Genomic DNA, 13,090 nt, shown 5'->3' on the forward strand with positions numbered 1-13,090 from the left:
CTGCACCCAAACCTCCTATCCTGAGCCTCCTGTTGCACCCTGCACACCTCCTGCGCCCAACCCCCTGCCCTGAGCCCCTGCCACACTCTGCAATCCTCCCTGCACCACTACCCTGAGCCCCCTCCCACACTGTGCATCTCCTCCTGCATCCTAAACCCCTTCCCTGAGCCCCCACATATACCCCACATCTCTCATCTGCCCCAATGCCTTGCCCTTAGCCCCTTCCTGCACACCGCACCCCCTCCCACACCCCGCACTCCCTCCCGCACCCCAACCCCCTGCCCAGCCCTACATTCATGGCCCTGCATACAATTTCCCCACCCAGATGTGGCCCTCGGGCCAAAAAGTTTGCCCACCCCTGGTCTCCAGTGTGGCTCACAGCTGGAGAATTAGCCCTACCAACCCCTAATAACTAGCCAGCCTACCTATATATAGCACATAAGGAATTTCCATCAGAGATAAGGAAATATTAATACTATTGTACAAGGTCTTATTTGAAATAGTGTGTACAATTCTGGTCACTCATGTTCAGAAAAGAAAAGGAGTACTTGTGGCAGGTTAGAGACTAACAAATTTATTTGAGCATAAGCTTCGTGAGCTACAGCTCCCTTCATCGGATGCATGCAATGTAGCTCACGAAAGCTTATGCTCAAATAAATTTGTTAGTCTCTAAGATGCCACAAGTACTCCTTTTCTTTTTGCGAATACAGACTAACATGGCTGCTACTCTGAAACCGTTCAGGAAAGAGGCATTCAAACTCAAACAGGTGCAGAAAAGGCTATTAGGATGATTAGGGGAATGCAGAGTCCATCTGTAACAGGATCACACTCACCTCTCGCGAGCAACCTCTGGCCAAGTGGTTGTGCCTGCACACCCATTCTTGTGGTGGATCTTCGGTGATTCAGCCGGAGGGCTGAGTCATACAGTCTGTCTCATAAAAGCAAAGCAAACCCCTTCCAGGGTATAAGTCTAACTGGGGGCCTATTTCAATGCCCTCTGTAAGGTCCTTTCATCTTCAGCCCTATCCTGGGGCTCACTTTTCAATCAGTTCAGCAGGGCCTATGTCACTATCCTGACCAATCTGTCTCTCAGCCCCTTCTGGGCTCCCACAAATTATCCCTGCTTTTTAAGCAGTCCTGGACCTGGTGTGGGACCACATTCCCCAGAGCTCCACCCCTAGAGACTCTATGCTTGCTCCTCTCTTCCCCCGTCACTCTCTCCCTCTTCCTCTGGGGTATACATGCAGAGCCAGGTTGGGAGGAGCTGATGCAGAGCGAGCCTGCGTGCCTTCCCAATTGGGACACAGGTGCGGAGTGAGGTACTGGAGAGAGCCAGGGCCATGGGTGGTTGAGAAAGTGGGACAGGTTATCCATGCAACGAGCCCACCTGTTGGCCCCACTCCTCAAATGCCATGCACTGTGAGGATCCCTGCTCCTTCAGCAGCAGCTGCTCTTCCATCCTCCAGGAAATGGAGGGCAATTATGGTTACTACGGTAACTGGACTTTTGGTGTCAAGTCAGCAAAACTGACTGGACACTGCATAGGTCCCCTTTCGACCAGACTTTCTGGTCAAAAAATGGAAACCTGGCAACCCTAGAGCTTGATAAGTTTATGAATGGAAGCATATGATGGGGTTGTCTCTGATTGCTGCGGACTGGACTCAGTGACCCAGGAGGTCCCTTCCAGCCCAATGTTCCTGGAGGTAAAAGGGCTGGATATTCCCTTTTTCATCCTACCTGCACATCTGTCGATCCTTGGTCTTAAGGGTACACAAATCTTCCCTTTTTATACCTGCATCCAAACTACTTTCTATTGCCTTAACAATAACTAAACTGGGCTATTCTGAGAAATAGAAAACTGCATGCCCATCTTTTCACAAATGGCTCTCAGAAATATCCAACGCTTCACTGACAGAAAAGCTAATGTTCCCTTGCAAAAATAATAGAAAATAATAAAACCTATAATAATAAGCTGTGCTTCTTTCATGGTCAGCTAACTGAAGGCATTATATGACAATATCCCTTATTTATTTTAGTGTTTCTTTGGGACTGGCAGTCTGCTGACCTCTGAAATTAAAGTTGTCCCCTTTCTATGATGTTATCTAGTTATGTTTTTATATTTATGCTTTATTATACTGTATGTATACATATTAATAATCTTACCTTTATACAAAATTTTTGCTTCTTTTTTTTTACTAAACAGTTACAATAAAAAATAATTACTTCAAGAATATTCTGTCTTTATGCCTTATTCAGTATCTGCTGGCATAATGGGTCTGAACTAAAGCCCCAAAAGTCAATGGGATTCTTTAAACTGACTTTAGTGGACTTTGAATCAGGCCTAGATTAAATAATACAAGATCCAGGGGACAGTCAATGATACTGAAAGGTAGTAAATTTTAAACTTCTCAAGGGAAATGCTTTTCTTACACAGTGCATAATTAAATGTGGAATCCATTGCCACAAGGTATTATCATGGCCAGGTGCTTAGTAGGACTCTAAAAAGTATCACAAATTTATAAAGTGATTAAGAACATCCAGATTAAAATATATAGGATTTAAAATGAAAAAAAGAAAATTAAATGCTTATGTTTCAAGGCATAAGCCAATCTTCAACTGACAGTGCTTAGGAAGAAATTTCCCATTTGGACAGATTATTTCATAAGTGACCAGGAAAGATAAGATAAAGCCTGGCACATTTTAGGGGGACATTTTTGAGGATTGTAAAATAGTCATGCACAAGATAAAAGAACACTTTTTGTGTTGGTGCCACCATTGCTGGTGTCTGACTCAACAAGTGACTTGTGGCTATTTCTCCACTGGACTTAAGTTTTTAACATTCCTTTTAGCAAAATAATAGCTCTGATAATATCTAAACTCATTCACATTTTTTCTTCACTGGAAACAATGTTTTTTGACTTGGACAAAGGTAGATAGATTTTGATTCATGAAATGAAAAACTGGGACATGTCAGGTATCCACAAAAATGTTCCTAGAATATCATATAAAAATGGTTACACGTGGTCTTTTTAAGTACAACATTTCTTCCATTCTCCTCTGATACAGTGTGGCAGTTGCTATATTCCTTTTTTTCCCCTCTGAATGTTTTGTATTTTATAGTCCTTTTATTGCCAAAACTAAAGATGATGAAAGAGTTGGAGGGGTGGAAAGGGTATACAGTGTTAAATACAACGACAATATAAAACAACAACAAATGCAAACTTGTTGCATTGATACAGTTTAGAGTATTAATATGTAGTTTATCATTCAACAATCTGTTTATACATTTTTCAGACAAGATGAATTATCTCCTACATTTGGTGCTTGCTTTCTTTTCCTGTCATACAGAGCTTCTGGTTAGCTTCCCAGTATCTCTTCCTCCACATTTGATAGCAGCTATACAGTACAGGCATCAGAAAAAAAGCCATTCTCATTTTCAGATTATACTTTAGTATTGAAGGCACCCAGTTGAGTAGTTACAAATTAATCATTTGAAGAAAAACAGATTTTCATGCTGGAAACACCAGTTGGTCACCGCAAATGTTAAAAACTAGAGTTATGTCTTAAAAAAAGCATAACATTTGCTGAAATATATAAATATAATGATATTTAATATTAATTTATTATTATTATTATTTATTATTAACAATAATAATAAATGTGGTCTTCATATAGTCACATGTCTTCTGCAGTTAGGGGTTTAAAAAAAACACCAGCTATTGTGAGAATTGGCAACTCTGTTAAGAAGCCTCTCTAGTGGACAATCCTTATTCATACACATTAATATATTTTCTGTACAGGGCTTGATCCTGCAATGTACTTTGGCCCCAGTGCAGCAAAACACTTAAGCATGTTTTTCACATTAAGAAGGTGAATAGGTCCAGTTAAGTGGAACTACTTCTGTTCTTAAAGGTAAATGGCTGCTTGAGTGCTTTACTGGTCAGAGCCAGAGTACTTGGCACCTTGCAAGAAGATTAAGAGCATAGAGTCCTTTCCACCCAAACTACTGGATGGGTTAGTAGAGTGCTTTACAATATACTTTTAGACAAAGGGTCACTCAGGATGGAGTTATAATCCTGAAAGCCAGTAGTGCTGCCTGTAGCCGTAGCAAAATTTGTTTATAAGCAAGTGTTTTAAAATTCCAAAAGGAAAATGAAGAACCTAGGAATGCAAAGTGGAAAAAAAAACATCCCTTAAAAAACGATGATTTCATTATATTCTTGGCTGTTTGATTGGTAGTCCATATTGTATCAATCAGCTCTATGAACTATTTTTCTACTATGTTCTCAGAATATTAGTGAATGTTACTGTAACCTTTTAAATCACTGGTTATGTTAATCTAGGTAGGATACCATATTTACCTGAGAGAATGAAACCTGTATGCAGTAGATATTTTAAGTTATATGGCTACAGTTAAAGAGCCTAAGCTTTTCCCCAGAAACAAAACATACATGTCTGCTTCATCCATAGGTTTTATACTTCTAGAGCCTGATTCTGCTGTTTCTCATATTGGTAAAAATAACAGTGGTGTGAGATCAAAATCTGACGCTTTGTTCCCTGCCACATCAGCACAGTATTAACATACTTCCTGCAAGATTCCTCTAATTTTTTAAAGGTCTATTGTGAAAATCTTAATTAAATGAATAGGAGAGGTGTCCAGATTAAGTACACACCGGTATTTAATAATCTCTGCAATAATCTCTGGAAACAAACTGTATTAAAATTCTCATTTTCATCATATACAGAATCTTCAAAAATGAGGTATTTGATATTGATGTACCTGTCATTTTGCCAAGCCCACATTACTTTGTAACACTTATGGTGCTTAATTATTCTTTGGCAGAATACAGTGTGAGGCAATAAAACCCTACACTGCTGGAACGTTCATTAGGGGATCTCTGGGAAGTAAAACCACTGAAATGTTGATCATAGATGACTTTGCTACTGATGTTTGAGCAGACACCGCAAAGCACACCAAGTGAAGGTTTTTAACCATCAGAGGAGTGAAGTTTTGGAATAGCCTTCCAAGGGAAGCAGTGAGGGCAAAAGATCTATCTGGTTTTAAGATTCTACTTGATAAGTTTATGGAGGAGATGGTATGATGGGATAATGGGATTTTGGTAAGTAATTGATCTTTAAATATTCAGGGTAAATAGGCCAAATCCCCTGAGATGGGATATTAGATGGATGGGATCTGAGTTACCCAGGAAAGAATTTTCTGTAGTATCTGGCTGGTGAATCTTGCCCGTATGCTCAGGGTTTAGCTGATCGCCATATTTGGGGTCGGAAAGGAATTTTCCTCCAGGGCAGATTGGAGAGGCCCTGGAGGTTTTTTGCCTTCCTCTGTAGCATGGGGCATGGTTGACTTGAGGGAGGCTTCTCTGCTCCTTGAAGTCTTTAAATCATGATTTAAGGACTTCAATAGCTCAGACATGGGTGAGGTTTTTCATAGGAGTGGGTGGGTGAGATTCTATGGCCTGCGCTGTGCAGGAGGTCAGACTAGATGATCAGAATGGTCCCTTCTGACCTTAGTATCTATGAATCTAGAGGAAGACCCAGTTCTCTAAGTGTCGGTAATTAATTTTTGTTGTTTCATGTATTAGGGAACTCTGTTTCTGAAGAAGGGTCAAGATAGAACTGAAAATGAGTTGATGACAGCAAACAACAATGCTGTATATTAGGAATTTAATGGACTTCCGTTGGTATTTGCAAAGGGGGATGAAAGAGTGTCCCATTTGGATTTTGGTTTTGATGATCTTTGGACAGCATCATCATAAGGAGAAAGGCACGCACCAAAAATTTATGGAAAATATTACTAGTAAAATGTGCTGTTGTCCAGATGACAATATGCTAGGTGTATGGAATTCAGGCCACTGGGTAGGCAGGCAGGATCTCTCTGAGACTCCCAGAATACCACATTGCTTTTAAATCTAATCAAGAGGATAACTAAGTAGAAAGGAAGGCTGACTCGACCTGTTTTTTTGTGTATGTGTCAAGTTCCGTAATGAAATTACCACATGACCAGCGTACAGTCAACCTGCAGTCAGACCAGGGGAAGTTCAAATTCCAGCTTCTGGTTGAGACTTTCCATGGACTCCACATTAGGGCAGTGAAGAATTTAAAATCCTGCTTCAGTGAGAAACTTAGAACCAATATGTCCCTGAAAAAAAACAAATCCCCCCCTCAAGTATTTTAGTATGGTTGCTGAATGTGGAAGATCTACCTTTCTGGCTCATGTTAGCACATTCTCAGTTCTTTACTGTGGGCAAAAGATTTGTTGAACAGTGTGACAGATCAAAAGTACCAGCATATCAGAAGTTAGAAGTATACATTTTAGTGCATGGTTTCAGATATGGATACCTAATTTCTGCCAATAGCCAGTGCTTTTGTTCACATTGTGCACTCAAAACCCACATTTGCATAGAGAAGCAGATATTTTTATGTGTAAAATGTTTGACACAGGAGCACAGTTAGACATTTGCTTTGTGCAGTTGTGGATCTGAGCATGCAATAGATACCCCTTTTTAGAAACATCATATTGTTTCTTTGTGTCCCTTGTCTATTTGTTGTCATGTATAGTTGTGAAACCATTTATTTTCTGCATTACTGGAACATAATATGTTGTCATTATCTATGGTAATGGTTGTCATTTGTGAAAAGTTATCATGCACAGCAGACTTTGGAGAAAGGAAGTCCTACTAGATTTGTGGTGAAGATTTCATGTCTGACAAGCACTGGATTGAAGGGTATACAAGGATTCCAAGCTAGGAAATGTGTTTTATTCAGCAAATAGCAATATACATCTGAAATAGGAATGGACAAACTATTTTGTATAAAATAAGTATCAAAATCTTGTCCAGAACTTGATTGTTTGTCCGGCACTTGTGCTGAGCCAAATCTAAACATTTGAAGTTTGATTGTGTCTTGTAGGCAGAGTCCTGCATTATTGCCACAAAGGGAAGACTTGGAGTCAATATGCCTCCAAGAGGCATTCGGGGGGGAGCAGCTTACTACCCAGTCGTAGCCATCAGAAACATGTCCTTATTTCCTCCCCATCTGATTTAGTATACCATGCACCCCCAGGGAAGGAGGGCAGGAGCAGTTTCTGACTTCCTCTGAATACTGACACAGCAGTTGTGCCTAGCTCTCATATGGTTGCTCAAGGGCGGATGGGAAAAGGCTTCTCAGACCCTCCCACTTCACATCCATCTAATGTGGCAGAATGTGGCTCTTGCTGAGGTTCAGGAGAAGCTTGGTTAACATTTCTTTTTTGGAGGGGACAGGGAAATGGAGATTATTTCTGCAAACTTGGGAATTTCCTGGCTTTACCCAGAGCTAGTGTGTGATTCAGCTAAACCAGATTGGTATTAGAAATCTCAGAACAAAAACCGAGTATGAGATTTTTTTTCAGCCTTTGAATGAGGTTTATATAAGCAGTTATCGTTGTAACAGTAGCCACATTTGTGTCACTCCTTTATTACTATCATTACCACATCTTGCCTTTATTGAGAGGGCTGGTGAGGAACATTTATAAACAACACTGGTGGTTATCTGAATTAGCCAGCAGAGGTGTCATGAATAGCATACCTGATGTTCACCTCCTTGCCGTTATCAGGGAACATCTGAGCAGGAGGCACAGGTGACCTTCTAAAGTAGTTCCTAATCCTCGTTCTTCACTATGATAATATGACACTCCATTCCCAGGCCACACAGGTCTTTGGATTTATATCAGACAATGAGAGTGCTATGGTGGAAGAGGCAGGAAAGTGATCATGGCTGGGAGCAAAAGAGATACAGTATTGTAAAGGAGATACGCTGAATGGAAACCTCAGACTGAAGCAATTTTCATATACATCTAAACTGTGCCCAGCAAAGGTACTATCTGTGTGCCACATGAAAAAAGTGAAGTATCAGAACCATAGCCAAAACACCTCTGTAGTGCTATATCCTCTGTATATGGCTACAGAGTCAAAATCTTCACCACTAAATTTCGTGATCTTATCATCCTGTGACTTTGAAATAATTCAAAGTAACTTTTAAAAGCCAGAGAACATTTAACAAACAAAGTGAAAATAAAAGTAATATGTAATACAGAGTAGATTGAGATGGAAAAATCCCTTTAAATTGAATTGTTATGGGATCTGTAGCAGGGGAGGAGACAGATTCTCATAATATATTTTAAATTTATTTCTTTCTTTACCTTTTTGGCTACCAGTAAATGTTCAGTTTCCTCACTGTCTGTTTGAACATGTCTATATTATCTACTGTATTTATAAAAAAAAGATTCATGCAGTTTTACTGATATTAAATTGGACTAATCATCTCTGGAGATTCTTCATATCAGGTTGTAAAAGGCATGTCTCTTTTATCGTATGTAAACAAACAAACCTCATGTTTTAGTGAACTGGAAGCCATTTGATACTGTCCTCTCAAAGATCCTCTGTTTCTTATTTCACGGTCATCAGTGTCTCAGTAAAAGCAGAGGAAAATTAGCCCTCAGACACTGAAAATTAAACAAAATAAGCATTAAGTGTGTTGGGGTGGGTGGGATGGGGTGAAAGGGAATTGGACAAACTAAGCAACTCTTACTGCACTCATTCTGCATAATATTTTTCCAGTTCAAATTCTTGAATTAATGGAGTCCATAAATTAAAATGGTTCCTAGTTAGTTACCGTTTGAACTACAATCACTAAATGAACAAATCACATATATTTCTCTTATCTTTGCACCATTATGTGCAGGGGCAGGGAAGGAGTAGGTGACTCACATTGTCACATGGATAAAGTATTGAGACCTGGAGGCTATTACTATATAAAGTGTCCATGGTGCATAAAAAATATGTGACATTATCAGCTCTGGTTAAAACAAAATAAAACTGCTTACATTCCAATAATCATTAACAGACCTGAGCAAATAGACAAAACACTTTGTGAGCATTTGGGGAATTAGAAACTGGTGTGTGTGGAGGGGTGGTTTACAGCTACACATGTACAAATGTTCATGAAAAACTAATTTTGTGTCTGCAGCTGAAATGTGTTGAAACAATTGAAAGAAAAAGAGACTGCTGTGTCTTTCCAAAATAACACTGTGGTTTGCTGCTAGTGACAAAGAAACACATTGTGACAAAGAAGTCACGCAGGTAGTGTCCATTGTAAGACTCTCAAAATGTGTCTGTGGCAGATCCCTATATCCTTCCACTGCTAATTTTCTTGTACATTGTATGTGTGGATGACCAGTAAAGCAGTTACAAATAGAACAATTCTTAGTACAATGGAGGAGTAGAACTGTGGAAATGGATTGATCCCCAGAATCCTGACATAGACTACTGCAGCTGTTTAATGAACCCTTATCAGTTTGATGGTGCATGTACACACAAGGCAGGAGTTTCAAAAGTCCTCAAACATTGGTCTACCTCTTCTCCCATTGAAATCTAAGGTAAAACTCACATGTAATTTCAGCAGGAGGAGAGTTATACCAATATTGAGCAATTCTGAATCTCCCATGTACAGACTACAGTTGTTGAATGTCAATGACTGTGATGGATGGTGATATATCATAGAATACTGGAGACCAGTGCATTTAAAAAAAATCCTGTAGTATATGGTAAATGGATGTTATTGTAGATGGGTGTCTGCTTAACAACAACATACATCCAAAGACACTGATATGCTGCCTGGACTCCTGGTCAGAATCATGGTATTATGAGTATCTGGTTGGCTTTACCAACTAGGAGTGGGGGTCTGTACTACTACTGCAATTACTAATTTGTTTATGACAGCGAGTGTGGTGTGTGGGGTAGGTGACAGAAAAAAACCTGGAGACTAGTAAATTAAATAAATGCAGTAGATATGGAATGCTATTGTACAGTATCACAGGGAGAGATTGAATTCCCAAATTTCAAAGCCAGAACCCTAACAATAATACAGTTAAATAAAGTGGGCAAGGATATTGACCACAACCATTGTAGCTAGACTTTCAAACCTCTGGCCAGAGTCCTGGTACAGGGACAATTACAAATCATCCAGGCAAGACTCTGACAAGACCCTTCACAGCTTTGACCATTGGTTTGGTTGAATATTACAATAGAAAATTAATTTTAAATCTGACCCCAGATACGTTATGATGGCCTATTTTTTCTAGCAGTGGTGTCATTCTTTTGGCCCAGAAAGTAAAAGAGTTAAAATATCCTAAAATTCCCTAATCCTCCCAGATTAACTTTCCCTAACTCCACAAAGTGCTATCTCCTTTACTCTGTAACGTCTCATAATTCCTCTTCCTTTTTAAAGTTACCCTCACCTACTCAGAAAAAAGAAGCAATATGTTGTGACTAAGGTAACTGCTTACACCTCAGGAATAACCAGTAGTGCATATGCTCAGGCAGCTGGGGAAGTGAGCAGGCTATAGGCTGAAATGCAGTATGTTCACATTATATCATTTTCAAACAATTCTGAATAACACAGAGATTCATTAAAAATTGTTGGTTTTCAAACAAATTCCCAAGCAGAACAAAATTATGTTCAATTAATAGTTCAATATACTCTGAGCATTTAGCCATATAACCAGCAAAAAAAAAATGCTTTGGTCTAATGGTGACATACTTAAGATGTTGTTTGGGCACATGATTCTGCAACCAGAGTGGCCATCCTGCTGTACAAAGGTCCATCTGAAAAAAAGAAGCATGTGTTTAAATCCAAACTGCTGTAAAGGGCCCTATTCTTGTGAATAGTACATTTAAATGCTCATCACATCATCTCACACAAATAAAAACATAACTGAAATGAAACCCTACTACTATGAAGGGAGTTCACATGAAAACTTTAACATAACTGAGAGATTTGTTTTCTTATATATTGATCGGTACACATAGTGCACTGTAGATGTAGCTTCTGAATCTACAACCATTTTATTTCTAAAGGAAAGATACTCTTGTTAAAGAGGTCTAATAAATGAGCATTTCAGTTTTCTTCTGCTGACTATTTTCTTTGCTATTTTATTTTCAGGCTGTATTTCACTTGAGTCATTCTCACAGTGGTCTTTCTTTTATTATCAGGTTTTTGTGTGTGTGGAACAAAGTAAAGAGTATCATTGACCGCTTGTATCAGCTTTTATGCTATAGAAGTTATTTCAAACTCCATTACGTATGCATCTGCACACTCCAACCATTACCCAGACTCCCCAAAAATAGTAGGAAAGGAGTGGACTTTAAATGAATACATCTCATGAAAACAGATGTTGGTGTGCTATTGTGTTATACTCTAGAGTTAATACAGTTTCGGTTGTGTTTTCTTGGATGATTGCAATCCAATTATTTTCTTCTATCTCAGAAAGTCCATTTACCAGATGGGGGCAATTGCAATTCTGTGTTTTCGGCCTCCTTTTGACATGGGTGTTTGAGTAGCTCCGACTCAATTTGTGAACACCACTATGGATAACACAGTTATCTCCTGGGCTAATGATTCCCTCTGAGAATTCATTAGAAAGGTGTGACATTGCCCACAGCAGTCCTTTTCATTAAATCAGATTTTGTAGTATATGCGAAAGGAAGAGATTCACTGGGGAAGTCTGAGGATGCTCTCAGTTGCATGGAGACAATGCACATCTTAGTGGCATCAAGCCAGATTCCGATTATGCAGTATATGCCTCATTTGGTAGCATTTTGTATGTGGTTGTTAACCTCACTGGTACATTAGAGGAGCATTTCTGTGAAGTTACATATTATATCTACATAAGTATCAAAAGAAATCATCATGATCAATATTCTCACAATGAGTACCAAAGAGAGAGCAAAAGATTTGCCATTTAGTATATTATTAATTTATTATTATAATGTAATTTCCCTTATATCTATATTTTGACTATTTTCTAGAGAAACACAAAATGAATAGGAGCCTCATATACATACCCAAGGACAGAAGTTGCCCTCAATACTGTATACAGGTCTGAAGTTAGCTGGCATTATGTATGCATTTATTGTCTACAGTTACTCCCTTTCTTTGTCAAAAATAGTTCATGTGATTGCTGCAATATGAGTGGGAGATCCAGCTTGTAAAGTAATCTTGGGATTCTTCCTTCTTGGGTCAGTGGAGATAAGAATGTTATGGTAGTACTATGCTTGACATTTGGAAGTAGCATAGTAGACCCACATGTTGTCTGGTTAATGGAGCAGCGATGACAGCAGTTTTAAGGAAGCCATGCCTTCTTCCTGGGCAGAAGCAGTGTGTTTGTTCACAGGACTGAAGAGAATAGGGGATCCAAAATATATAGTGGCAGGATCAGAATAAAAATATAGGAAATAAAGAAACTCCTTGCAAATGGATTGATTTCACTGACTAATTCACTGATGTATATATTTGCTGTTGTTCTTTTACAACAAACACTATCACTGCTTGAGACTTCTTTCAGAGGTTTTTTCCTGTTCATTTTATATTGGTTCCAGTTCACTTACCAAACAGTTTCCAGTACAGATCTTCATCCCACAGCTTGAGTTGCTTGTACTTTCCGTGGGGACAGCAACATGCGCATTAGTTATAACGCAGTATGTGGAATATAATTGCTACAGATGCAATTTAGTGTTGCAAAACTAATCTGGTTTTAGCCAGATTAACCTGTTTACATTAATATCTAAAGCCCTAATGAACTGAACGGCCGTGTTACTACTTGGACTTTAGCTGTGTCACTTTGTTCCAGATGGATACTGAGGAAATTAGAAATTAGCCTCAATACATTACAACTAAAGCTCAGCAATTCTATGTTCTATTTTATTCTAATTATTAATTTACTTATTCTAAGAAGAAGTTGTGTTATCATTTTAATGTTAATTCATATTAAATGAATTTTGGACTTGGCTTGTGGGATAAAATATATTTTAGCATATGGTAATCTGAAAATATAATATTAGTTTAAAGGTGGAATGGACTGCATATAATTTAGTAGCATGGATAAATCAGCCTTCGTTTATTAACTCCTTGTTAGGTGTGCTGTGCTGAATAGAGTTCTGCTGTGACTATGGGTTGGGGAAGCACATTTTTTCTTGTGTGTGTGTGCGTGCATGTTTAAAGAAGAAACAGCAATATCATTTGTTTGCAAATT

The 13,090-nt window shown here is 38.8% G+C and overlaps 1 protein-coding gene across 7 annotated transcripts in view; it reads left to right on the forward strand.

The window, feature by feature from the left end:
- CDH18 (cadherin 18) overlaps positions 1-13,090 on the forward strand; it is a 908,539-nt gene that overhangs the window by 658,929 nt on the left and 236,520 nt on the right. The window lies entirely within an intron of this gene.

Source organism: Dermochelys coriacea, chromosome 2, assembly GCF_009764565.3.
Source record: "Dermochelys coriacea isolate rDerCor1 chromosome 2, rDerCor1.pri.v4, whole genome shotgun sequence".
NCBI classification, from domain to species: Eukaryota; Metazoa; Chordata; order Testudines; family Dermochelyidae; genus Dermochelys; species Dermochelys coriacea.